Below are 27,978 nucleotides of genomic sequence, written 5' to 3'. Positions count from 1 at the left end.
GAAGTCTGGGCAGTGTCCCTACAATTGTAAATATGTATATACGTTTGGATTTTGATGCACTCATAGTATTTTATTTCATTACAGTCACTTTCCTTGCATTATTCCTGAGAGGTACGGGGTAGAAATGTTATATTGCTGCTTCTGGTTGTTTGTGTGATGTTGGGGGTGAGGGGGTTGTGTTGCGTGTGTGTGTCACTCTCTTCTTTTTTCTCCCTCCCTTCTGTGTGCTAGGCAGAAGTACTCACCGTGGTCGTCTTCGCCGGCGTTGGTGTTCATAATGAAGCAGAAGGTAGACGAGCATGGGGAAAACTTGCAGCTAGGGTTCCATGGCGATGTGGTTGTTCCCTGAGTCTCCACAGGTGAGTCCTTTGACTTCTGAAATCTGTTTCCGCCAGGCTTTTGATGTCGTTGGTACTGCCACGGAAAAGGTGTCGGATAGGCCGGTCATAATAGAGTGGGCGGTACATTGTCTTCCACCTGGCTGTTGACAGTTAACGCTGTGGTGCTTGTTGATTCCACCCTGGCAGTCTGTGTGTTAAAGTGGCTGTCTGTCTGAGCGGTTTCCGACGTGGTCAAGATTCCATTTCTGTTACCCCCAGCCTGTTGACGGTATTACCGCTAGTTTATACTCGACCGCCAGGGTTGTAATGAGAGCCAATGTGTAGTACAGTGTACTCCATTGATCAATAATTTGATTTCTTCTGAATTAGGGACTCTGTACTTTCATTTGCCATTACTATTGTATATTTTTTATTGTAATCACTTTTTAGCATCACCTGTACAATTGTTTGAACACTATGGCGGTCATTCTGACCGCGGCGGGCGGCAGTCGCCGCCCGCCATGCGGTTACCGCCGAATGACCGCACCACGGTCAAAAGACCGCGGCGGTCATTCTAACTTTCCCGCTGGGCCGGCGGGCGCCGCCATGGCAGATTCCCTGGGCCAGGGGAAAACCGGCGGGAAACCGCCAGTTCCCCTTTTCTGACCGCGGCTTTACCGCCGCGGTCAGAATAGCCCAGGAAGCACCGCCAGCCTGTTGGCGGTGCTTCCGCCGCCCTCCGCCATGGCGGTCATGGACCGCCAGGGTCAGAATGACCCCCTATGTGCTCACACTACACAGAGCACTTGTCTGTTACATTTTATTTCAGATCAATATTGATGCTGCATTCGCATATATATGTATATATAGGTATAAAATGTTACTCTTATTCAAATTATATTCTGTGGTCAAATTCCTATTAGGTGGCATTTTGAACTTCACAATACATTAGTCATATATTGGACAAATGGTTCAATATGAAGCTTAACAACACCTATCAGGGCGATGTTATATCCTAATGCCATACATGCATTTCAGCTTTGGGTATGATGGATCATGCCACATAAACTTTTAAACATATAAACATTCTCAGATTCCGTTGATATGAACTCTTTTCTCAAACATCTTCAAGTCACAAATTAATTTTCACATTACCTATTTATTTAGTCCATGTTTAAATATAGGTTATGAGATACAAATCTACTGGTGTGTAATAGCTCATGTGTAGCCAGCCAGTTTCTAAGAGAGGCTTAGTTAAAAGCTTTAAACATAATAGGCGGCACGTCGGGTTGTTTGATTCTCACAGTATGGATCCTAAATTTTTTCTACAATGATCACTTCGTAAAAAACATGTGAAAAGCCACTTGACTTAAAATATTGAATTGTTGACTATTTATTATCATAATAATATAGTAGCCCCATCAAAATAATTACAAGTCCCTTCAGAAATATGATGCCACTTTAGCTAACTACAAAGCTGCCCTCACACAATGTTTCAACTGGAATCCTATATTTTATCAAGTTCAAGAACATCTACCTAGCAACATCGAGGTAGCTAAAAGATGTGGTCTAGGACCCTGGCTACATAATAGTTGAATGTATGAATTGGCCTCAATCCAGGTTTGAGATTCTCATTGTACTACCTCATCTTCAAAAAGATGCTGTAAAAACAACTTACGGAGGGGTTTGACTCTACTTGAAGTGGTGATTGAGTAAAGGTAAGTATTGGATCACAGACAATGCACAACTCCAGATCAGCTTATCCCATTTCTGATAATTCCTTCTACTAGCCCCTTTCCCTCACTAAAGTCAATCCCAGAAGACTAGAAGTTGATTTGGATAAAGCAAATTATCCTATCTCCGTTGCCTTCAGTAGCCCCACTGCACTATCAGTCCCCCATTCTCCCGTGCACTCAGGGGCATATTTATACTCGTTTTGCACCTAATTTGTGTAATTTGTTTTAATGCAAATTCGGTGCAAAACTAACTCCATATTTATACTTTGGCGCTAGAACTGTCTAGCGCCAAATTTATGGAGTTAAAGAATTTTTTTAGATGTGGAAACCTATTTTACGTCAATGCTATGCAAAGTAGGCGTTCCTGTAAAAAAAAGGACTCTATGGCCATAGCGCCATATTTATCCTCTGGGCTAAAATCACAGGCCGGGGGAAGGAGGGGTCAAATAATGGTGCAAAGCTTGCTTTGCACCATTATTTAATGTTTAATGCCTGGGTCAGGACAAGCGTTAGGGGACCTGTGGCCTATTTCCATGATGGAACACCATGGAATAAGACCACAGGTGCCCTCCCCAGGCCCCAGGGACACCACCACCCACATCAGAGGGACAGTGGAGGATGGGGGACCCCATCCCAGGTAAGTATGGGTAAGTGCAGGTAAGTTTATATATTGTTTTTAAGTGGCATTGGGATCCCTGAAATGGGTCCCCCTACATGGCACTGGGTGCAATGGCCATGACCAGGGGACCCTGGTCCCCTGTGCTGACCATTGGGGTGGTGGGCATGACTCCTGTCTTATCTAAGACAGGAGTCATGTGGTATGGATGTTTTTGCATCAGAAAATGACGCTAGGCTGGTTTTAGAAATTTTTCTTACTCTAACCTGTCTAGCGTCATTATCTGTTGAAAACCCCTCTTCTTCCATTATGCCAGCCTCCCCTGAATAACGTAATTTTTTTTTACTCTAGTCTACCCTTTGCACCAGCTTGCACCATACCATAAATATGGTGCCCGGCTGGTGCTCAGAAATGGTGCAAGCCGGTGCTAAACTTTTTGGTGCAAAACTGCGTTAGTGCAGTCTTGCACCAAAAGGTATAAATCAGGGTCTTAGTTTTTACTAACCCATATATGGAGTTAAATATGAAAGTCGCTGCAAAGGCAATGCTTGTGATGCAATTGAAGACAAAATAAATAAATCAATGAACTTTGCTTGTATAGCATTCCTTTTATGATTCAAGCAGATCCTTATAAAATACTACAATTTATCCCATGCATAAGGCATCCATTTATAAAGAGATCTTGAATTTCTTTTTCACAATCTAGCTGTGATATTACTGTTAACCTGAAAACATTTAATCAGAGATCAATGTTCATCAAGGCCTCCAATCTTTTGCTATAGGCATAGGGGTACAGAGCCCATAGTCACTGTATTCAGAATGAATTGGGACTAATTATCAACAACCATCTAGCAGCATCAGCAGGCATGCAAGCAAACTACTCCATACTCATCTGCGATAGGTTGTCTGGAAAGGAAAGGCTGAAAGTGATCCCGTAGTACCAGTGCTGTTTGAAGAAAGGCTGTGTGGCTCTGGAATAAGCACTACACTCCAGTGCCTGGGTCCAAAATACATTATCCCATGAGTGCACCGAACTCTAATACAACAACCGTTCTGAAATCAATAGGTTCACAGCCTCCTCTACTAGGTCACATAGATACTTTGTTGCTGCAGTCAGACCCTTGTTATCAGAACCCATGAATTTTTTGGAGTGAGCTTGTTCTCCAATAAAACTAAAGTTGAGCACAAAGATCCCTTCTAGAGATTTTAGTCATGTTTGGTGTGATCTTTAATAGTCTGAAGAAGTGATTCTGAGAGACATAGTTATATTCACAACACACATACTATAGTTGAGGTAGAGAGAGGTGTTAGGGGAGTAATTAAAAGATATCAATGTGAGTTAAATCATTTTGATGAATGTTCATTGTATTACAGGTTTTGAAAAGACAACCATTAGGCCATATCATCACTACAGACAGCACATTCATAAAGCAAAAGGAAGCTACCTCCCCATTAAAGAGAGTGAGAGTTATGTCAAATGTTTCAGGATTCTTAGTTGAACAGATAATTATTTGTAGTCTAGTTTCAGGAATGTCAACTTTCCCACCAAGCACATTTTAAGTCTGAATCATAAAGATATTCATAAGGTATATCACTGCTTTAACAAATGATACATGGTTTAATATGTTGAACAAATGCTAATGTTATTCAAACAATGATTATTAGCCTATAAGAGTCATACAGGATTCATATCACAAGCTGCTGTTTCAGCTATTCGAAAAATATGTCACAACAAATCTTCTGATGTAGAAAACTATCTTCTTTGTCATATAACAGTCTTGTTCTTTGCCAGCCCAGCCACTGCGTTTTGTTCTGTAGAGGAACTTCAACAGGGTATGCAGGGCCTTGTGCATCAAGTAGCATTCTGAACCTGACATTGGTTGGAAATGGCCCCAAATCAAAACAATATCTTCCCTAAGTCTGGCAGCATGTCTTGAGATATTCACTATGTGGAGGACAATTCCGAGCAGCGTGCTCAGTCAAAGTGATGATATGGGGGCTCATTATGAACATGGCGGGAAACCCTGCTGTGTTCATGCTGGCGGTCTTTTCATAGACTGCCAGGCACCCTGAGACCCCGCCGGCAAATTACAAACATCCTGCTTGGCCGGTGGATGGAAACAGTGTTTCCGCCCGCTGTCCAAGCAGAATACAGGGCCAGGACGTTGCCCATCAATGTGGCGGGTGTAGCAGCACCCATCGTGCAGATCACTGCCCGTAAATTGGGCATGGGCAGTGCAGGGGCCCCCAGCGGGGCCCCCGGAGCACCCCGTACACCAGCCTTTCCCTGGCGGGGGAACCCGCCAGGGAAAGGCTAGAGGAAACAGGGTTCATTATCCGGAGGGCGGTGCTGCTTGCAGAACCCACCAGGGAAAGGCTGGAGGAAACAGGGTTCATTATCGGGAGGGCAGCGCTGCTTGCAGCCCTGCCCTGTTGGATAATGGTATCCGCCATCGCCAGGCTGCCTGTCGGCGGTAGCCTGGCACATATTACCTGTGTTCATAATATGGCGGTTCAGACCGCCATGCCGGTGGCGGTATTTACCGCCGCCACCGGCATGGTGTCTGTACCGCCAGGTTCATAATGAGCCCCATAGTGTTTCTGCTTTTTCTTCTATCCAATTCCCCTTTCCCTGGATCTACAGCTAACCAACGTATTGCAACTATGTGTGGTGGGCTTTGGATATGGTGAAGCGCAGAAACATTGGCCGCAGTCTACAATGTTAGGAGCGTATTTACAACCCTCTTGAGCCACTTTAGCGTCAGCATAGGGTCATTTTTTTTTACGCTAAGGTAGCTTTTCTGCCACGCCACTTTGTAAACCGTTGCACCACATTATGCCTGCATCATTCCCAGTGTTTTCAATATTCATGTCATTGAACATGTCATGCATGATCTGTGAAGTCATAAGCTCAGCCTGGTGGGGACATAGGTTCTAGCTAGCTCAGTAAACTATGACATGTGAATTTTAGTGTTTTCTTTGAGGTTAAAATGTTAAAATATTTTAACTGGCATTTTCACCTAACTATAATGTCACTTTAACCTTCGTTTTCTTCAGATATCGTGTGACTTTTTTTTACGTTGAGCTATTTTTTATCTAAAGTAAGATCTTAGTACCATACCAACCCCTGGCAAGTGGGCAATCCCCCTCCATGCACAGCCTTAGCCATGCTGGATATGTGGTCAAGCCCTGATGGGAACGAGGATGCTGTTGTTTTACTTCTGGCCCAGGTTGAAGATGTCGTGGGGGCATGAATCGCTGGGTGAGCCAGAGAGTGCGTCAAACTCATGAGGTCTGCTGTTTCCTGGATAGATAGAGGATTTCAGTTGGTGATCAGGTGGCTGGGAGAGTCACCTGATGGGGGTCAGTAGGTGTTCGATGCTGGTGGGTTGGGGGTGAAAGTTTCTGTAGATGGTTATGATTTTGTTGCTTAATTAGTCTGCTAGTGAGTTGCAGAGGGTCTGAGAGGGTTGGATTCTGTTTTCTATGGCTGCTGGGCAGGAGAACTCTTTGACAATCTTGAATGTTCCTTGGGCAGTTGGTGCTTTCCTTGATGCAGCTGAGTAGGTTTACCTCGTTTGCTTCTTTGAGACGGAGGTGATATTTGTTCAGTGGTCTCTTGAGTGTGCAGAGTACGGGGGTCAAGCTTGTTGGATGTTGCTGGATGTTCTGAAGGTGGAGTTCCTTGTGGGGGTGACTTTGTTAACAAAAAAGGCAGGCGATACAGGAAAGCTGAGAAGCTCCAACACATTTTTTTCACCCCCCAAAAACAATGTACAAAAAAAGCCCTCCCTCACTCTTTCTTAGGCAGTGCCCCCACAATTTGGAGCTCTCTCACAGTACATATGAGAACTAACCCCTTCTTTATGAGCTTCAAGAGTCAATTAAAATAATTCCTCGTCAACCATCCAGGAAATAACACCGAACTCACTCTGGAATTACTACCTCATTCTACACATGTATCTCCCAAGGCCTGGCCCAACACTTCACACTTTAATCATACTGTATTACTATTGACTGACAATGACTCTGACAATGTTATAAAGTATTATTATTGACTGGTATTGCCTAACACTTTTGAAAAGTGCACTCTTGCCCTTGAGTCTAGCCAGCGCAATAGAAAACTCTTTAACCCCTTCACTGCCAGGCCTTTTCACCCTCAGGTGCCAGGCCTTTTTATGGCTATTTGGGGCAATTCGCACTATGGCCCTCATAATGTTTTGTCCACATAAGATACCCATGCCAAATTTGTGTCCTTTTTCTCCAACATCCTAGGGATTCTATAGGTACCCAGAGTTTGTGGGTTCCCCTGAAGGAGACCAAGAAATTAGCCAAAATACAGCAACAGTATCCTTTTTTAAAACAAAATGGGAAAAAGGGCTGCAGAAGAAGGTTTGTGTTTTTTTCCCTGAAAATGGTATCAACAAAGGGTTTGTGGTCCTTAAATCACCATCTTCCCAGCTTTCAGGAACAGGCAGACTTGAATCAGAAAACCACATTTTTCAAACAATTTTGGCATTTTACTGGGACATGCCTAATTTTTACTATTTTTTGTGCTTTCAACCTCCTTCCAGTTAGTGACAGAAATGGGTATGAAACCAATACTGGATCACAGAAAGCTAAACATTTCTGAAAACTAGACAAAATTCTGAACCCAGCAAGGGGTGATTTATGTAGATCCTACAAGGTTTTCCTACAGAAAAAAACTGCTGAAATAAATCAATATTGAAATTGAGGTGAAAAAAACATTCATTTTTCTCCACGTTTTACTCTGTAACTTTTTCCTGCAAAGTCAGATTTTGTTTAAGCAATATACAGTTATGTCTGCTGGACTCTTCTGGTTGTGGGGATATATAGGGCCATCAAGAACCCTAGGCACCCAGAGCCAATAAATGAGCTGCACCTTTCAATGGGTTTTCATTGTATACCGGGTATACTGCAATTCATTTGGTGAAATATAAAGACTGAAAAATTGGTGTCAAGAAAACCTTTGCATTTCCAAAATGGGCACAAGGTAAGGTGTTGAGAAGCAGTGGTTATTTGCACATCTCTGAATTCCGGGGTTCCCAAACTAGCACGTGAATTACAGGGCATTACTCAAATAGACATCTTTTTTACACACTGTCTTACATTTGGAAGGAAAAAATGTAGAGAAAGACAAGGGGCAATAACACTTGTTTTGCTATTCTGTGTTCCCCCAAGGCTCCCGATACAAATGGTACCTCACTTGCACGGGTAGGCCTAATACTCACGACAGGAAACGCAACATGGACACATCACATTTTTACATTGAAATCTGATGTGTTTCTTGCAAAATGCCTAGCTGTAGATTTGGGCCTCTAGCTCAGCCAGCGTCTAGAGAAACCAACCAAACCTGTGCATTTTTGAAAACTGGACACCATGGGGAATCCAGGATGGGGTAACACTCCAGGTTCTCACCAGGTTCTGTTACCCAGAATCCTTTGCAACTTGCAAAAACAACACTTTTTCCTCACATTTCGGTGACAGAAAGATCTGGAAGCTGAGAGGAGCCACAAATTTTCTTCCACCCATCATTTCCCCAAGCCTCCCAATACAAATGGTACCCCACTTGTCTGGGTAGTAGGCCCGCAACAGGAAATGCCCCAAAACAAAAAGTAGACACATCACATTTTCTCAAATAAAACAGACCTGTTTTTTGCAAAGTGCCTAGCTGTGGATTTTACCCTTTAGCTCATCCGGCACCTAGGGAAACCTACCAAACCTGCACATTTGTGAAAACTAGACACCTAGGGGAATCCAGGATGGTGTGACTTGTGGGGCTCTCACCAGGTTCTGTTACCCAAAATCCTTTGGAAACCTCACAATTTGGACAAAAAACACTTTTTCCTCACATTTCGGAGACAGAAAGTTCTGGAATCTGAGAGGAGCCACAAATTTCCTTCCACCCAGCGTTCCCCCAAGTCTCCTGATAAAAATGGTACCTCACTTGTGTGAGTAGGCCTAGCACCTGCAACAGGAAATGCCCCAAAACACAACCTGAACACATCACATTTTCCCAAAGAAAACAGACCTGTTTTTTGCAAAGTGCCTAGCTGTGGATTTTGCCCTTTTGCTTAGCCCCCACCTAGGCAAATCTACCAAACCTGTGCAGTTTTGAAAACTAGACACATAGGGCAATCAAAGATGGGGTGACTTGTGGGGCTCTCACCACGTTCTGTTACCCAGAATCCTTTGCAAACCTCAAAATTTGGTTAAAAAAACACTTTTTCCTCACATTTCAGTGACAGAAAGTTCTGGAATCTGAGAGGAGCCACAAATTTCCTCCCACCCAGTATTCGCCCAAGTCGCCTGATAATAATGGTACCTAACCTGTAGGGGTAGGCCTAGTGCCCGCAAAAGGAAATTCCCCAAAACACTATGTGGACACATCAAAATTATCAAATACTAAACTACCTGTTTTTGCAGGGGGCCTGCGTTTTTGGTCCTGGGCTCAGAAGCCATCTAGGGAAACCTACCAAACCCAAACATTTCTGAAAACTAGGCACGCAAGAGAATCCAGGGAGGTGTGACTTGCGTGGATCCCCCAATGTTTTCTAACCCAGCAAACCTCAAATTTATTTAAAAAATTCCACTGCACCGGGACAAATTTCCTACCACCCAACGTTCCCCTCAGCCTCCCGGTAAAAATGATACCTCACTTGTGTAGGTGGGCCAAGTGCCTGTGACAGGGAAGATCCAAAAACATGTTGAAATTGAGGGGGAACCAAAGCTGGTCCAAAAAGGCAGTTTGAAAAAAAACATTTTTAGGCTGACAAGTGCAGTAGAATTTTTATCGGAATAGATGAGACAATGCTAGGTGGTAAGAATTTTGTGGATTCCTGCAGATCTCGGAAGGTTCCATCACAAAAATGTGGGAAAAATGTGTAATTTCCAGCAAAGTTGGAGGTTTGCAGGGCATCGTGGGTAAGAAAATGGTGTGGGATGCATGTGAAGGACATTACCCTGGAATCACCCAGATGTTTACTTTTCAGATGTGCATATGCCTTGTGGATTTTTCCAAAGTCCAAAAAGTGCAGCCCTCACCATTCCAAGTGGGGCGATTTTGAGACTTAACCAAGCTCTCATGGCTCAAATGTAAAATCAAAACCCAAAATAATCAAATGTCCTCTTGCTTGTCATTGGATAAGATGTTTTAGTGTGCGGGGGGAGAGCTGAAAGACTGTTACCCCCTTCAGTTGGGGTGGGCTCATAACCAGGCCCATACAGGTTGGTAGCCACCACCCTACTATTTTTTTTGTTTTTTGGTTCCCTGACATCTAGTAGGCTTTCTGCCCGCCCCTCCAGGGAGTGGATCGGGGGTAATTGCCCCATCTGCCCACTAGTAAGCAGAACAACTTTGTCCCCATTTATTTGGGGAGGGGGTATGGCCATACCCCCACCCTCTTTTTTTTAAAAAAACATCTTCTCTGGTGTCTGGATGAGCCTTACAAAAATAGGCCTATCAATCAACCAATCAATTAAATTTCTTAAGAGCACTACTCACCCGGTAGGGTCTCAAGACGCTGGTGGGGTGTCACTGCTCGAAAAGCCATGTTTTGAGGTGCTTTCTGAAGGTTAGGAGGTCCTGGGTCTTCCGTAGGTTGGGGGGGAGGGAGATCCAGGTTTTGGCAGCGAGGTGGGAGAAGGATCTGCCTCCAGAGGTGGTGTGTTGGATGCAGGGGACTGTAGCGAGGGTGAGGTCGGCGGAGCGGAGCTGTCGAGTTGGTTTGTGGAAGTTGATTCGTTCATTGAGGTAGGCTGATCCAGTGTCATGGAGGGCTTTGTGAGCGTAGACAAGGATTTTGAAAATGATCCTTTTGTTGATGGGCAGCCAGTGTAGGGATCTGAGGTGGGCGAAGATGTGTTCGTGGCGAGGGAGGTTGAGTATGAGACGTGCGGCTAAGTTCTGGTTCGCTGGAGTTTTCTCTGAAGCTTAGATGAGGTCCCCGCGTAGAGGGAGTTCCCGTAATCCAGTCTGCTGTTTATGAGGGCGTGGGTGACTGTTCTTCTTGTTTCTAAAGGAATCCATTTGAAAGTCTTGTGTAGCATGCGAAGGGTGTTGATGCAGGAGGATGATATGGCATTGATTTGCTGAGTCATGGAGAGAGATGAGTCCAATATGATGCCAAGATTGTATGCGTGGGTGGTGGATGTTGGGGGTGGTCCAAGGGTGGTGGGCCACCAAGAGTCGTTCCAAGCTGTCTTGTTGGGACCGAAGATGATGATCTCTGTTTTTTCTGAGTTCAATTTGAGGTGGCTTGCTGTCATCCAGTTGGCGATGGCGAGGAATTCGGCATGTAGGTTATTCTTGGCGGTAGCTGGGTTCCTAGTGAGGGAGATGATGAGCTGGGTGTCGTCAGCGTATGAAATGATGGTGAGGCCGTGGGGACAGAGGATGTTGAAGGGGGGCAGAAATGGCCTAAAATAAATTTGACCCCCAAAGGAGCAACCCTTGCCTAACGGGTCGCTCCCCTTGCATTAAACTGGCGGCAAAAAAAAGTCCCTGGTGTCTAGTTTTTTCTGCCCCCCTTGGAGGCAGATTGGCCTATGAAAAATAGGGTGATCTGCCCCCAATGTGGGCAGAAGTGGTATAAAATAAATTTGCCCCCAGGGGAACAACCCTTGCCTAAGGAGTCACTCCCCATCTGTAAAAAAAAAAAAAAAAAATCCCTGGTGCATCGGCCCAATTAAAATAGGCTAACCTGCCCCCAAGGTGGGAAGAAATGGCCTAAAATAAATGTACCGCCCCCTCAGGGGAGTGACCCTTGCCTAGGGGGTTGCTCCCCTTGCGTGAAACTGAACTAAAAAACAAAATCCATGGTGTCTTCTGGTTTCTGACCCCCTTGGGGGCCGATTGACCTAATAAAAATAGGCTGATCTGCCCACAAGGGGGGCAGAAATGGCCTAAAAACAATTTGCCCCCCAAGGGGAGCGACCCTTGTCTAAGGGGTCGCTCCATTATCAATGTAAACAAATTTTAAAACATCTCTGGTGTCTAGTGGTTTTTGCCCCCCCTGGGGGCAGATCGACCTAATCAATCTAGGCCGATCCGACCCCGGGAGGGGCAGAAAAGGCCTAATAATTATTCCCCCCCCCCTAGGGAGTACGCCTTGCCCAAGGAGCTCCTCCCCTTGTTACATAAATAAAAAAAATAAAAAAATCACTGGTGTCTAGTAGAGATTCCTGCAGCCCGATCGCGGCACTTCAACCGCCATGAAAAGGCTTGTGGAGGACAAGTTCTGAAGGGTTAATGGGGGGCCATGCACTGCAAAAGACATTGTCATGGGCAGTGCGAGGGACCCATCCCCAGCTGCAACGGAATGGGCAGTGTCTGCTTAGCAGACATTACTATTTTAGATCCTTTAAACATTGGGGGTCATTCTGACCCTGGCGGTCTTTGACCGCCAGGGCGGAGGACCGCGGGAGCACCGCCGACAGGCCGGCGGTGCTCCAATGGGGATTCCGACCGCGGCGGTAAAGCCGCGGTCGGACCGGCACCACTGGCAGGGTCCCGCCAGTGTACCGCGGCCCCATTGAATCCTCCGCGGCGGCGCAGCTTGCTGCACCGCCGCGGGGATTCCGACCCCCCCTACCGCCATCCAGATCCCGGCGGTCGGACCGCCGAGATCCGGATGGCGGTAGGGGGGGTCGCGGGGCCCCTGGGGGCCCCTGCAGTGCCCATGCCACTGGCATGGGCATTGCAGGGGCCCCCGTAAGAGGGCCCCTACATGTATTTCACTGTCTGCTGCGCAGACAGTGAAATACGCGACGGGTGCAACTGCACCCGTCGCACAGCTTCCACTCCGCCGGCTCGATTCCGAGCCGGCTTCATCGTGGAAGCCTCTTTCCCGCTGGGCTGGCTGGCGGTCTGAAGGCGACCGCCCGCCAGCCCAGCGGGAAAGTCAGAATTACCGCCGCGGTCTTTCGACCGCGGAACGGTAACCTGACGGCGGGACTTTGGCGGGCGGCCTCCGCCGCCCGCCAAGGTCAGAATGAGGGCCATTGTCTTTAAGTTAAGCCTGTCTGCTCTGTGCCATAGCTACCATGGGGTTGAGCTCAATTAATTTAGTAACTTTAATGATTCACCATGACAAGAATGGTGGATTACTTGAGTTGAGTAGTCACCTTACTCAGCTAATACACAAGTTTCTTACATACAGTACCCCATTCCATTCTGTATAAATGACTGAGAGATGCCACTGTTCTGAGATGACTTCACACTATCACAGCGAGCAATAAGATCAGTGTCAAGAAAAGGAAAAATGATGCCAGTGGACAAAGAAAACAGAGTCTCAAAAACATGAGTACAATCCACATATCCAACATATTAATTTGATATTCTACAAAAATAATATCAAGTAAAAGTCACATTCTCCTAGTCAGGACAAACAGCACAACAACCCAACACTCTGGTATGCCAGTGTAAACACAATAGTGCTGCACCACTAGATCAATTATTTTTAAACTTTGCACCTCTCCTGAAATAAAAAGGTTTTTATCTTAGGCAGCACACAGGTTATCCTAGCTGCAGACACACTATCAACAGGCCCCACTCGATGAGCACTAAAACTGCAAATAGGAAAAGAGACAGAGAAAAAGGTCATCCCATGCCATAGCATGAACAGTGTCTTCATTGGACACCTTCATCTAGTAGCTCAGCTTTAATCAAACATGCAAGATTCAATAACCTTGTGTGAATCCTTCACAGAGCCTAGCGTCTCCTCCTGTGCTACCAATCCCACCCTTTAGGCACCCTTTTCAATGACTCCTGGACTATCCCTTTTAATGCTGCAGCCATTCACTCGCTCCACCATTTTTCAAGGAACCTGAGAATGCTGTAACTATTACTCTCACTATATAAACACTAAAAATACAATAATATGGCGTATATTAATTCTTCACCAAATGTCTCTGGCCAAAAAGTAGTTGCTCTATTTTTTAATTTATGTAAAGAGGATGAATGGAGAAAGAAACAAACTAAGAAGTAAGCAAAATTGTAAAACATTTGCCCTGCCTCTTTGCTCTTGTTAGCAGATGGTGAAGGTCACTTTAAATTTGTCAGGGGAAATTAGATGCACTAAAATTGTGTTTTTACCACAGCTAAATGGCTGTTTTCCGTGTGCCCTCCTGTACCAGGTACTCCTTTTCAAACTGATCACTGACATGCCCTTAATGGAAGGGGACCTCACAAGATTGTTTTATCCTAAATAAAGCGAGAGTACGTGGAGTGAATTTCAGGCATTCAGGCTTCACCTAATAGTAGCAGGTCTTTTATCTGTAGACATCTGAGTTGTAGTCACTAGCTTCAGATGTCCATCTATATAAGTTTCATAAACTTCCTAAGTGATGTTAAATGTATGAAAGCTATGAGTTACAATTTATGATAACAATTCTGAGGAGCTATTAGAACAATTGTTGCTTTCTCTTGATGGAGAATCCAAAATGTTCCTTTTAAATAACAATAAAGCATAGCCTCTTTATTGTAATAGTGTCCATACTAAAGATGTTGGGACATATTTACATGCCCCGAGCGCCACCGGAGCGTCACTTTTTGTGACACTCTGGTGGCGCTGTGCACTGCACCATATTTACAAAGTGGCGCTAAACCACTTTTCGTGGCTTAATGCCACCTTGTAAATATGGGCCCCTCTGATGCAGTTTTCTGTGGCAGAGGGGCAAACAATGGGTATTGCTGTGGGTGTTTCACTCCAACACCCATTGCTTTTGATGCTGCCCCAGATTTAAAACAATTTGTAAATCTGTGGCAGCGCCAAAAACGAAAACCACCACAGGGGTGGTGTTAGCATGGCATAACGAGGACAAATACTTTTATTTCTCTTCGTTTTTGCTTTTTCTATGTGTGCTGCATTTTGCAGCACACATAGAAAGAGCAAAAGGCCATGAAGGATTGTTGATATGCAGAAAGGTGTCCCTTCATTCACATAAACAATCATTCAATGATGACGATTTGCACCTTCTATGTGTGCTGTATTATCCTGTACACATAGAAGTAACACATTGCCATTGTATATTGTTTTTGTGCAAGAAGAGACATGTTCCTGCATAAGGAGTCATTCCCTTCAATGCAGACACATGGTGCAAGGATGACAGTGTTGGCACTGGCACCTAAATTTAGCACTAGGGGAAACATAGGGGTGTTTGAGTATATACGGCACATCCCTGTGTTATAGAAGTGACACTGTGTGACCTTGCCAATTTTGATGCAGCACTGCGCTGCATCACTTCTGTGTAACTATGCCCATTGTCTATATTTCTCGTTTTTCTGTTGGTTTAAGCTGTGCATGCAGCACGAGCTATTTGTTCAGTACTTTTAATGTTATGAACTTACACCTGTCAAGAAATATGATCATTTGGATAAATACGGGCTAATATAGACGGAGAGTGTCACAATCGGAGGAGAGAGGAATAATCAGTCGCTAGATATGGGATAACATTCAGAATCAGGTAACATCAGAGCCTGAGGCACAAAAGGTGAGGGTAAGTGCTTAAGATGTGCTCCTATAAGATATCATATTCATGTTGAAAAAAATGTTTGCCTTTTATTGATTCTGAATAGGTCCCAGGAGTACTCTTGAAAGGACATAACACTTATGCTTGCAAAATATCTTCTTCGTGCACATTATAACGTGAGGAAAGATGCTGTAAATGTGCATTTGTGCACTTTAGTTTTTTTGTTCCTCTATGAGGGAAATATTTTCTCTCGTGGATGGATCTCTTCTCCTACTCCAGATTATACTTAAGGTTGTCCCAGCTCTTTTCAATCCTGTAAATGAACGTACTCCTGCCATGAAATGTAATTGTTGCTGTGAGGTGGGAATCTACCTGACAGGTTATGGTGGACTCGAAACGAAACGCTCACCAATCAACAACTACAGCTACATTTGTGAATATGGAAATGGTGGAATTTTCATTTGTATGTATCCTTCCACTTGAGAAATTGCCCTAATAAGGATTCTGTGAAAATGATTTGGAAATTCCGTTTGCCATAGTCTGCGCACCTAAATTGAACATAGGTGAAAACTATGATTGATAAATATTACACTGTTCTTTGGTTGAGTTGTATGCATTTGATGTTATGGGTTGGAAATGTACTGATTGGACTTTTTTTACATGAATTGATTTTCTGTTTGGTGGTATTGCTATAACTTTAGAGTGATACAGTGCTTAAGAAAAAACTGAGACTAGTAGTCAAAAAATGAGATTAGTTTACGTGGTTGAAATAACCGCAAATGTCTTAAGTGTTCTTTAGCCATCACTGCATGACCATGAATTAAAAGCTGGGAGTTAAATTCCAATCCCGGGTTAGTTGACCAGCCATCAGAATTCTGATATATGTGAAATTGTCGCAGCCCAGTTGTTTGCCCCTGATACATTTTAACAGGTCAAAAAAAGGCAGAAGATTGGAAACTCACTGCCAGTTTTGCATGAAATTCCTCGTGACCAAATAGAAATATCTCAGCTCCACCCAGCCCACTTGCAATCAGAGTCTAAGTAATAATGCCTATGATTTTATCCTTCCTGTTAGAAATGGGGTTTTTGGTTGGCAGTCAGGTTGCCCTCTGTCCAAGCAAGAACCCTCACTCTAGTCAGGTTAAGTCACACACAATCCAAAATCAGCCTGTGCCCACCCTTTGGTAGCTTGGCACGAGCAGTCAGGCTTAACTTAGAAGGCAATGTGTAAAGCATTTGTGCAATAAATCATACAACACCATAATATAACACCACAAAAATACACCACACAGTGTTTAGAAAAATATATAATATTTATCTGGGTATTTTCAGGGCAAAACGATCAAAGTTGCAATATGAATTTGTAAAGATATCACTGAAAAGTGATATAAAGGGCCGGATTACAACATTGGAGGAAGGTGTTAATCCGTCCCAAAAGTGGCGGATATACCACCAGCCGTATTTCGAGTCCATTATATCCTATGGAACTCGTAATACGGCTGGTGGTATATCCGTCACATTTGGGACGGATTAACACCTCCTCCAATGTTGTAATCAGGCCCAAAGTGTCTTAAGTTTTTAAAAAGCAAACAAAGGGCCTGATTACAACTTTGGAGGAGGTGTTAATCCGTCCCAAAAGTGACGGTAAAGTGACGGATATACCACCAGCCGTATTACGAGTCCATGGGATATAATAGACTCGTAATACGGCTGGTGGTATATCCGTCACTTTACCGTCACTTTTGGGACAGATTAACACCTCCTCCAAAGTTGTAATCAGGCCCAAAGTCTCTTTCAAGCACAAAGTACCTGGTTTCTGGTGGAAAATCACCTCAGAGGGCCACAGGAGAAGAGATACATGGAAAACTGGTGTGTGCGTCGATTTCTCCCCAGCACACACGGACTTGCGTCGTTATTTTTCACGCGGGGAAGTCGTGTGTCATTTTCCGGCGCGCGGACAGTCTCTTTCTGTGGATCGCGGGGATTACCAGATGTCCCGGGTCTGTGCATGGATTTTCTTGCTTGTTTTCCGGCTGCGCGTCATTCTGCGGGGCTGCGTGTCGAAGTTTCGATCCCACGGCAGGCGTTGCGTTGATTTCTCCTTGGAAGTCGGGCGGCGTTGTCCTTGCGAGGCCGTGCATCAAAGTTTTGGTCGTCCCGAAGGCGTTGCGTCGATCAGCGTCGGTGTGCGGCGTTTTTCTTGCCACGGAACAAGCTGTGCGTCGAAAATTTCGCGCACGGAGCGTCCAAGTGAAAAAGAGAAGTCTTTTTGGTCCTGAGACTTCAGGGAACAGGAGGCAGGCTCTATCCAAGCCCTTGGAGAGCACTTTCACAGCCAGGCAAGAGTTCAGCAAGGCAGCAGGCCAACAGCAAGGCAGCAGTCCTTTGTAGAAAGCAGACAGGTGAGTCCTTTGAGCAGCCAGGCAGTTCTTCTTGTCAGAATGTAGTTTCTGGTTCAGGTTTCTTCTCCAGCAAGTGTCTGATGAGATAGGGCAGAGGCCCTGTTTTATACTAAGTTGTGCCTTTGAAGTGGGGGTGACTTCAAAGAGTGTCTAAGAAATGCACCAAGCCCCCTTTCAGTTCAATCCTGTCTGCCAGAGTGCCAGTAGGGGGTGTGGCAGTCCTTTGTGTGAGGGCAGGCCCTTCACACTCCCAGCCCAGGAAGACCCATTCAAAATGAAGATGTATGCAAGTGAGGCTGAGTACCCTGTGTTTGGGGTGTGTCTGAGTGAATGCACAAGGAGCTGTCAACTAAACCTAGCCAGACGTGGATTGAAGGGTACAACAAGATTTTAGTGCAAAGAAATGCTCACTTTCTAAAAGTGGCATTTCTAGAATAGTAATATTAAATCCGACTTCACCAGTCAGCAGGACTTTATATTACCATTCTGGCCATACTAAATATGACCTTCCTGCTCCTTTCAGATCAGCAGCTGCCACTTCAACAGTGTATGAGGGCAGCCCCAATGTTAGCCTATGAAGGGAGCAGGCCTCACAGTAGTGTAAAAACGAATTTAGGAGTTTTACACTACCAGGACATATAACTACACAGGTACATGTCCTGCCTTTTACCTACACAGCACCCTGGTCTAGGGGTTACCTAGGGCACACATTAGGGATGACATAAACGTAGAAAAAGGGGAGTTCTAGGCTTGGCAAGTACTTTTAAATGCCAAGTCGAAGTGGCAGTGAAACTGCACACACAGGCCTTGCAATGGCAGGTCTGAGACAAGGTTAAGGGGCTACTGAAGTGGGTGGCACAACCAGTGTTGCAGGCCCACTAGCAGCATTTAATCTACAGGCCCTAGGCACATATAGTGCACTCTACTAGTGACTTATAAGTAAATTAAATAGCCAATCATGGATAAACCAATCAATAGTACCATTTACACAGAGAGCATATGCACTTTAGCACTGGTTAGCAGTGGTAAAGTGCCCAGAGGTCAAAAGCCAACAACAACAGGTCAGAAAAAATAGGAGGAAGGAGGCAAAAAGTTTGGGGATGACCCTGTCAAAAAGCCAGGTCCAACACTTACTCTGTCTTTCAGTCACCCTCACACCCTTTCAAATAAGTATAGTGGTTTGCAACATTAAAAATATAACCAAACATGTCATTTGTTTCGATCCTGATAATTAAAATATAATTAAAACCTGTTTTCCTAGTTATTAGATTAACCAAAGCTCTTTATATGTGGGCTTTACCAAGTTCCCAAAAAAGGATGTAACATTTATTTTTGTTAGTCACAAAACTGTTTTATTTGCTTTTGTCCCACTTTTTTAGATTGACCTGACCATTCAATCACAGTAAATGTAGCATTAAAATGCAGTCTTGCAAAAAGCAACTTGCACTGAAAAGAATACAAAGGAATTCCTTTGTAGCATCACATGATTATCACAAACAGGGGCTTTATCCCAAAAACATCCACAGGAAAAACATCATAATGAACACCATACCTATCTTCAGATTTTAGTTCAAATCACCTTCATTCATTTGGCCTAGAAACTGCAAGCAGTATTTATCTGAGTCAGAATATACCAACAATTTCTAAAATCAAGCGAAGGGTAATTGTAACCATTGAAACATTTACAGGAGAGCACATGTGAAAGTACTTACCAGAAGGAAATGAGAAGCAACTGAAACCATATTATTTGATATAATTTCAATAAGCTTCATGCAATGAAGGGTCCTTTGCTAGCAATTAGATGTCCTAAAGCACATAATCATAAAAGGTTATGGCAATGGTATAATATTCACTGCCTGGCAGATGAGGCTGCATCTGTTCTACATCTGTTTACACTGCTTTGCTAGAGGGAACACAGACATATCAATCCTAGTATAATTTGTAGGATTGTTCATTTAAATTCACATATTTTAATAAAGCCACCCTCATTAAGTCGCGCAAACTATTTTAACATTAACTATTCCGCAACGCTATGTTATCAAAATGTCATAAAATACTAGCCGACTAAGGGGGTCATTTTGACCTTGGCGGACGGCGGAGGCCGTCCGTCAAGGTACCGCCGCTGAATGACCGCACCGCGGTCAAAAGACCGCGGCGGCCATTCAGACATTTCCTCTGGGCCGGCGGGCGCTCTCCAAAAGAGCGCCCGCTGGCCCAGAGGAAATGCCCCTGCAACGAGGTCGCCGGCTCAGAATTGAGCCGGCGTAGTTGCAGGGGTGCGACGGGTGCAGTTGCACCCGTCGCGTATTTCAGTGTCTGCTTAGCAGACACTGAAATACTTTGCGGGGCCCTCTTACGGGGGCCCCTGCAGTGCCCATGCCATGGGCATGGGCACTGCAGGGGCCCCCAGGGGCCCCGCGGCACCCCCTACCACCATCCTGTTCCTGGCGGGAGACCCGCCAGGAACAGGATGGCGGTAGGGGGTGTCAGAATCCCCATGGCTGCGGAGCGTGCTCCGCAGCCATGGAGGATTCACAAGGGCAGTGGTAAACCGGCGGGAGACCGCCGGTTTACCCTTTCTGGCCGCGGCTGAACCGCCGCGGTCAGAATGCCCTCGGGAGCACCGCCAGCCTGTTGGCGGTGCTCCCGTGGTCGGTGACCCTGGCGGTCACCGGCCGCCAGGGTCAGAATGACCCCCTAAGTGTGTGAGCGTCAGATTTCCCAACAATCACGCTCAGAATCTTGTTAAAACCCATTACATGAGAAGCAGGACATGAGGGAGGCTTACGGGGCAGTGGAAAGAGAGAGGCGTGCAGATTATTAGGGGTAATTAACACAATATTTCTCAAACTAGTCAACATTTTTAAGTCTTCAAAAGATAGATGACAGAAAGTGAGTGTGTTTTTGTCAATTTAAGCATGTAAAAATCCCAAGTGAAATCCGACAGACACTTCGGGCCTCATTATGAGTTAAAACTTTTTGGGCTGGACGACCGCCACTCCGGTTTTACACCTGCTGGCCCTGTTATGAGTTTCCCACTGGCCAGCTGTTTCCAGCTGCTGGCCCAGTTGGAAACTCACCACAACATTGACGCCGGCTTGCAATCGAGCCGGCAGCAACGTTGCAGTGCTTTGAGTCTCGCTTTTCACTGCCTGTAATAAGGCAGTAAAAAGTGCAACAGGGCTGTCCATGGCGGCCCCTGGCCTGCCCATGTCAAGTGCATGGAGAGTGCAGGGTTGCCCAAGGGGCCCCGGGCACCCTGTCTCTGCCAGATTTTGCATGGCGGTTCCACCAGACATGGGGGTCGTAATCCCTAGTAGCGCTGCCCTGGTGGATTAAACCACCGCCAAGAGGTCACCAGCCTAAAAGTGGCAGAGCCGGTGGTCTGACCATGGCACTTTCACCAAGATCGTAATGTGGAGGTCGGACCGCCATTTTGGCTGCGGTCTAACCCCCACCGCAAGTGTGGTGGTTTTAAGACCATCACACTCACAAAGATGGCATTCATGTTACCCAACTGAAAGCACGTGCACACAACTATTTGCTAAAGAACAAATTTTTTATTGGGGTGTAGCACCCATGACACCCCTCCTGGAGCTGCGCCCCTGGGGGGGTTATCTTTTTTCACAGGAGGGGCTATTATAGAAGTTGTGCTGTGGAAAGCTGCCCTTTGGGAGAATAAATCATAGACCACCGGAAGACATTCTATTGACTTTTCCAGAGAGTGTAACCCCCTGTCCAGGTGGATCTGGCTCATCTTTTAAAGGCTGTCAGGATGTTCCAGTGCAGTTACATGTACTGGGGATGTGTTATTAGCAGCTACAGCATCAGACCCATGACCACAACCTCAGGCTCTCTAAAGGACTGCAGGGAGCCCTCAGAACTGTTGTTTGAATAAGGACGTGAGAATCAATAAAGTTTGGAAGAGTATAAAATAATATCTGCGATTGGTTAAAAAATCAGGATAAAGTTACATATTGAACCCTTTACTTATGAACATTAACAAAGTAAAGTTCTGAAAAACAAATATGCACTATAAATAAGTATGGGCATTAGTCTGATTAAACGTATTGTCAGACTAATGTCCAACTATGGACGTATGTTCATGTATTTATCTACTTCTGCCTCACCACTAGGGCACAGTGGATCTATTATGTTCTGCCCACACTCCATAGTGGCTCACTCTATCCGTCCATATTCTATTGGGAGAGGGATATGCATTTCTGCAGCCTCAGACAGCTCCAAATGTATTGCCTCCAAAATGATAAATGAGTCCAGAAATGTTTAGTTTATACTCAATTAGGAGGTCAACACTATAAGGTCTTTTAGCAGTTCATGAACTTTAATTCACATATCAGCAGCAAGATATTTGAAGGTTCAAGGTCCTCCGTCCTCCATTTATAAATATTAATAATCGGGAGATCGAGTTATGCACCTCTCATTGCCAGTCTTTCAGATTGATCGTCGCTGCATATGACGTGATGTTCATACAGTAGCAAAGACATTGCAGCTGAGGTGCATGAACAGGTGCTTCTTTACAGATGATCCAATGAATAAAACATATATGATCATTATTAATTTTGTAGCTATTGATTATGGGCTTGAGTCTACGACAAGTGCATGCGCCTGCTCCTAAATGTTTACACCCTCACGTGGGAACAGACGTAATAATTTTTGGAATTCCAAAGTGTTTCCAAGACTACGCCTGAAAACCTGGGACTGTCTCAAGTTTCCAAAAATATGTGAAGGTGTGTGATTTCCTAATTATGCCAATTGTGAAGCAGTTCCACACACTTATAATTTTACCTAATGTCAGATTGTACATGAGAAAATGTCTTTGCATGTGTGTTATTGCAAATGTATTTATTTTCGTCCTCCCCTACACAACTACCAAACTTGGGGTGTCTCTTGCCCATTCTCTCGAAAGAAAGGTATTAACATTTTCCCTTGACATAAGTACATTTCTGACATTTTCCAGGGTGGGAATGGGTTTTGTAGATTGTGTATTCCTGAAAAATCCAGAACATACCTACAACTGGAGTGCCTACTCCTTGCCTCTGGAATATTATTTAAACCCTGTGCAATATAAGACTGTCATCTGTCAATTGGGGTCTGCCTTTTAAGGACTGTTGGGTATGGGGCTATACAAGAGAAATAAAGAACAGATGCATAAATAGCCTACTGTCGTACAGATCTGTGTCTAATGATAGTGAGCACATTTTTCCATTATTTATGTCATATTTAATGGAATCACATTATATATCACAGTAACCAAAAATCTGTGAAAATTGTTAGCACTATAAAAACTATGGCCCTCATCATGACATTGGCGGTAAGTGTGAAAGTGGCAGAAATACCGTCAACAGGCAGGTGGTAATTACCGCCAAATTATGACCATAGCGGTGAGAACTCTCATAGACATCAAATGTACCACACGTTAACCCCACGCCCGCCCGCGGTCGCCATCAACAGCCAGTCGGCAGACAAAGTACCACCCACCATATTATGACACAGCAAACTGCCAAGATTTCCGGGGCAGTACCAACTCCATTAAAAGCCTGGCGGAAACAGAACACAGAAAGACTCACCAACAATTACACAGAGGACTCTGCTGCCGCCATGGAACTGGAACTTCAAGTCTTCCTGATGCTCATCTACGCCATGTTCCACCTTAAACACCAACATTGACGAAGACAACAAAGGTGAGTACAGCCACCTAGCACACAAGGGAGGGAGGGAGGAAAATGAGAGTGACACACACACGCACAACACACACCAGACACACACACACCATACACACAACCAGCTGCAGACGTAAACCAATGGCACATGACATGCAGCACAATAAAACAAGGGCCAGATTTCGGAAGTACTGAAAATGTATTATCAAGGGAAAAACCACCACAGGAACCTGATATGTGCAATTGTCCACAAAGGGCCAATGCTCAGTCAAAAGTACAAAGGGCCAACATGCCACAGGTCACAGTCCAAGGCCCAACATGTCTCCTGACATCATCTCCACAGAACTCTGCAAGGACATAATTTTGCAAGTGGGCAGGCACCTCAGCGGGGGGTGGGGGCATCTCAGCAGAGTTCAGGAACTTTCCCACTGGTTCTGGAGGGGGCTCCATGCCCATTTCTCTGTGCTGGGGAGTGCAAGTCCACAGTCTCTCAGGTGGGTGACTTTCCCACTGGTTCTGGAGGGGGCTCCATGCCCATTTCTTTGTGCTGGGGAGCGCAGGGTCACAGTCATTCAGGTTGGTGACTTGCCCACTGGTTTTGGAGGGGGATCCATGCCCATTTCTCTGTGCTAGGGAGTGCAAAGCCACAGTCTCTCAAGTGGGTGACTTGCCCACTGGTTCTGGAGGGGGCTCCATGCCCATTTCTCTGTGCTGGAGAGTACAAGGCCACAGTCTCTCTGGTGGGTGACCTTCCCACTGGTTCTGGAGGGAGATTCTTGTCCAGCAGACCTAGGAGGGTAGCCAGCAGTTGAAGGTGTAGCCTCTGCAGGAGGAGTGGGCTGCACTGCCTCAGCTGGAGGTGAGGGCTCGGTGACCACCGGTGGTGGTGATGGTGTCACCCTGCCAACCTCTGCTGGAGGTGAGGGCTGCGCTGTGTCAGCAGGTGAAGGTGCCTCCTGGGCAGCCTCTGCTGGAGGTGAGGGCTGCACTGTGTCAGCAAGTGAAGGTGCCTCCTACGCAGCCTGTGCTGGAGGTGAGGGCTGCACTGTCTCAGCAGGCAAAGGTGAAGCCTCTGCAGGAGGAGTGGGTTGCACTGCCTCAGCTGGAGGTGAGGGCTCTGTGACCACTGGTGTTGGTGGTGGTGGTGTCATCCTGCCAGCCTCTGCTGGAGTCGAGGGTTTCTTCCCCTTCATGGTAGAAGTTGAGGGCTGCTTCCCCTTCATGGCAGGAAGTACGGCTCCTTCCCCTTCATGGCAGGAGTTAAGGGCTTCTTCCCCTTCATGGCAGGAGTCGAGGGCTTCATCCCCTTCATGGCAGGAGGTGCAGCCTTCTTCCCCTTCATGGCAGGAGGTGCGGCCTCCTTCCCCTTCATGGCAGGAGTCAAGGGCTTCTTCTCCTTTATGGCAGTGTCTGTGGGATCCTTACCCTTCCTGGCTGGTAGAGTGGAATCCATCACTGCCTTATCTCCATGACTAGGAGGTACCTCCACTGTCCGTGTGGACTGTTTGGCTGAGGTGCTGAGCTGGGTCATTGGGACCCTGCTCTTACAGGCAAGATGGGGGGAGAGGGAGGGAAGAGGTGAAGTTAGGCAAGGAAAAGCTTTTTAGGGATGGTGGGGCAGGAAGAAGGAGGAGAGATGGGAGTGGAGGTTGAGGGAGTGGTTGTTGGAGGAGTACATCTGCTGGACTTGGGTGCAGGTGCATGGGGAGTATGCTAATGTGAGGTGGATTGCTGTTGGGTGTCTGAATGCTTGCGATTGTGACCTTTAGGAGGGGGACAGACAGAGTTGTAGAGGACACAGGGGACGCGTGCATGGATGTTGTGGAGGTGTCTGCTATTGAAGTGTGTGTGGTGCTTGGTGTGGTGATGCTGGTGGTGGCTGTTAAAGCAGTGCATGCAGGTGTGAGTGTGGACGTGACTGTGTGGGAGGTGGAGGAGAAGGAGGGGGAGACAGTGGAGGCAGTGGATGTGGTTGTGTCTGCAACTGTGTGGTGTTTGTGTGAGTGCTTGTGTGTTGAAGTGTGGTGCCTGTGTTTGACTGTGCCACGTTTGTGTATTATTGGAGGGGGGACGGTAGGGACAGGGATAATGGCTGCCATCACAGAGGAGGCCGTAGCCTTAATCAATCTCTGTTGGGCCGCCAATCCACAGTGGATGCCCTCCAGGTATTCACTGCATTGCTGCATCTGGGATGCCAGCCCCTGGATGGCATTCACAACTGTTGACTGCCCTACAAAGATGGATCTCAGGAGGTCAATAGCCTCCTCACTCAGGGCAGCAGAGCTTACTGGGGCAGGGTCTGAGGTGCCTGGGGTGAAGGTCATGCCCACCCTCCTGGGTGAGCGGGCACGGGCAACTCGCTGAGATGCTACTGGGAGGGGGGTGCTGGTATGAGGGGTGGAGGCTGTACCTGCAGCTGGGGTGGACACAGAGGCATCTGCTACCACGAGGGAGCTTCCAACAGAGGAGGTATCTGAGTTGGTGTTGTTATCTCCTGTCTCGGCTGTGGTGCTCCCCTCACCCTCCGTCCCACTGGTTCTCTCGGTGTCGGTGGACTCTGCCTCCTGCGTCCTGTGGGATGCAGCTCCCTCTGTTGCTGGTGCCCCTGCTTCTCTGACAGATGATGCTAATGCACACATGGACAGGATGACAGAAGAAAAAATGGGGGGAGATAAAGGGAGCACCGGGTCATATGCCACACCAACAAAACAGATGACTGTCACACACATGGATCAGGATTGACCACCATGCATCGCACTTGCATTCCATTGGCTAGGTATCACAGCAAGATGAGAGCCAACACCCGAAAACTGCACCCCTCATGGGAGTAACTAAGCCCTGTTTGACATGGAATGAAACCTAGCTAGGTTACCAGATCTCGCAATACAGCCATTACCCTTGAGCCTGATCATGCTGCCATCTCTGACCTGGCATTAAGGGGCACCCACTAACTGACACCCACCACCAGAATCCCCTGCCACCTACCAATTACAGTTGTCACGCCCACTGTAGTCACCCCCTTGTGGCTGCTGTGATGCCCTTAAGCGCCCATCCAGCTCTGTATGCGGGCCATCATGGGGGTCAGATTCCGACGGGCACCCCACCCTCGTTGGGAGGCCATCCCCAGCTGGGCCTTCGTGGTCTTCCAGGCCCAGCTTCTCAGGTCATCCCACCTTTTACTACACTGGGTGCTCCGCCTGCTGTAGATCACCAGGGTTCGCACGTCCTTGGTGATGGCACGCCACAATCCCTTCCTCTGATGGGCGCTGACCTGCAGAGGAAACAAAGACAGGAGGACACCATTACACATACAATCCAGCCTGTCACACATATGGCCCACAAATCCCATTTCCATCTCTATTGGCACACACATCACCCAGCGCCCACCATGTTCACTACCACCAGACATACCACACCCCCAAATGACACGATGCTTGCACACTCGTCTCCATGCAACCCTGTCACATGCATCGTGCCCAAGGTGTACTCACCTGTTGGTCTGGAGGCCCATACAGCTGTTCATACTGGGGTAGGACCCGATCCACCAAGCATTCCAACTCCTCCAAATTGAAGGCAGGGGCCCTCTCCCCTGTCACACTGGCCATGGCAGGATCCAGACACAGGTCACAGAAGCACACACAGTGTAGATGTTGTCTCGTGGGAAGTCAGGAATCAAATGCGGTTATAAACAGAAAATGGCAGTCATGTCTGCGTAGGTGCACACCATCACCGCCACCAGTGATTCCCATTGGCCACTGTACTCCATAGAGTGCCATATTAGCCATTGAGGAATAGCACGGTGGTGCAAGACCGCCTTCCCCATGACGCACAATGCCGGTGGAGTTACCTCACTTCCACCTGTCCCCACATACAGGACAGGTAGTCACCATTTTATGGTGGTGGACAACATTCAGATAAACGAGAACTGTATCATTTCCATAATTTGCACATACATTGCCATTCCCATTGTCCCATCACATTACTGCTCTATGCACAGTGAGGTGGTGGTTCCATTGTTCCAATTGTGACACCCAACTCCCTCTTGTGTCCCTTAGATACCTACCACTGTGAAGGAAACGTCGGAGGGGTTGACAAGACCCAGTGTACAGGCACATAATACTCACCTATTGGCTGGACAGGGCCACTATCACAGAGCTGTCTGCTCAATTTGAGCCTGATCTGATATCAGCTATCCATCATCCCACTGGGATGCTCCCTCTTGTTCAGGTGCTATCAGTGCTCCATTTCCTGGACACGGGTTCTTTCCAAGTGACAGTGGGCTTGGCAGCAGGAATGTCACAGCCAATGTTCTCAATCATGCTGGCAAGGCTTTTGTCTGCTCTGGTGAAACACATGTGCAGCTACATTGCTTTCCCCCAGGTGGAAGATTTGGCCACTGTGAAGGCAGGATTCTATGAAGTGGGACATATACCCAATATTATTGGGGGGATATTGACCGTACACATGTTGCGTATATCCCCTCCTGCCAGAACGAACAGGTGTTCAGGAATCGGAAGAGTTTCCGCTCACTCAATGTGCAAATAGTGTGCCTGGATGAGACAGTACATCTCCCACGTCACCGCCAAGTATCCTGGGTCGGAGCATGATGCCTTCATCCTGAGGAATATCAGCATACCAAATGTGATGGTACAACCACAGAGGTACAGGGTGATACTAATTGGTAAGCCTGTCTCCCCACCCAATGTAAGTCAATGTATGCCTTCTGGTGCT

This window comes from Pleurodeles waltl, chromosome 2_2 (assembly GCF_031143425.1).
Source record: "Pleurodeles waltl isolate 20211129_DDA chromosome 2_2, aPleWal1.hap1.20221129, whole genome shotgun sequence".
In the NCBI taxonomy this organism is placed as follows: domain Eukaryota; kingdom Metazoa; phylum Chordata; class Amphibia; order Caudata; family Salamandridae; genus Pleurodeles; species Pleurodeles waltl.
The sequence above is the reverse complement of the archived record's forward strand: the minus strand, read 5'-3'. Positions refer to the sequence as shown.